Below are 1,469 nucleotides of genomic sequence, written 5' to 3'. Positions count from 1 at the left end.
AAACGGATTTCAAAGAAGATGGAAAAAGCACTTCATACAGAAAGCTAGTCATGACTACTGGACTAGGGCAACTTTTCCTCCACACAATTTATTGGGTTTGGGCAGGACGCTCAAGGGAGCGATGGAGCTACATGCTGCTATGCTCCAGCAATCTGTTGGTAACTTAACTGTTTCATGACCCCTGAAAGGTCCTCTTCACCCAGGTCAGCTGTCCTCACAAACCTGGCCACTGATCACAAGGAGACAGACACAAGCTTGAATTGCACCTCAACAACTCCATCACCAAGACTAAAAGAAGGGTTCAAAGTCCTGGTCCCTCTAAGTCCTGGGTCCCTTTAATCCACTTGTACACATGTACCCTCTCTAAAGCACACGTATTAACACAGGCTGATAAAACCTCACTAAGCAGCTTCATGCTTTCAAGAACAGAGGAACTGAAAACAGAATAAATCACGTATTTTAACTACAGCATGGACGCATATGCCATTACATTGTGCGCGCACACACACACGCCCCACAGGCTGTATTTTGGCTGTCGCTGGTTATGGAACCTAGGCTTTTTTCATTAAACTTACTAGTCCTCTTAGCTCTGGGTCAGCTACTAGTGCCCCAGGCAAGGGTTCCTACTACAGCCAGTCATGGGCAGTAGCTTCCAACAAGCTCCCTGGCATTTCAAGTGGCAAGCCACTAAGCCTGGCACTCCTCAAGCATTGTCACACTCACTGGTGCCTGTTCAGATCCTGGAATTCTCTCCCTTAACTCTTCAGCTCCCTCAACCCCTATCATGAGCACTACAGTGATTTGCTGATTATCTTTTTCTCTGATCAGTGAGTCACCTATGCAGGCCAATTTAGGCTAAAAAAAATACTCACCTTGGAGTCTGGTTTATCTGATTGGCTATTGGCTATCAGATAATGGCTTAAATTCACTTTTCCTTTCTGTTGTATTAATATAACCTCGAAATAGATGAAAACTCCCATGTAAAGCTTTTTCTTTATTTGTACTTTTACAAATAATGTGCTTGTGTGTTTTTATTACACGGCATCCGGATTTTTATCTTTAAAAACCATTTCCCACTAAACGGAAACAAAACTCCCTGGAGAAATAGACTGATTCCACCTCTGGGGCAGGAAATTTATCAGGCAAGCCTGGAAGGAAATAATGGCGGAAGGGAGAGTTGGAAGAGAGATGTAGACGAAACAACATTGACATAATTTGATCACTGTTAAAACAAGGTGTTTAGTACATGGAAGTTCTTTATAGTAGTCTACTTTTGCATGTTTTTAACTTTTTCCATAAAAAAGAGTTTAAGGAAAGCTAGAAACAATAGCTTTTTTTTTATCAATATTTTTTATTATGGTTTTGTGGGGTACAGTTAAGGGTTAGGTGTACAATTACGTTTCATTCAGGCACCCTGTTGATAAGAGGTGTTTTCCCATCCCCAGGCAGATATTTGCTACTGTTAATCC

This window comes from Carlito syrichta, unplaced genomic scaffold (genome assembly GCF_000164805.1).
Source record: "Carlito syrichta isolate Samal-C Ts95f unplaced genomic scaffold, Tarsius_syrichta-2.0.1 Scaffold311032, whole genome shotgun sequence".
Classification (NCBI taxonomy): Eukaryota; Metazoa; Chordata; class Mammalia; order Primates; family Tarsiidae; genus Carlito; species Carlito syrichta.
The sequence above is the reverse complement of the archived record's forward strand: the minus strand, read 5'-3'. Positions refer to the sequence as shown.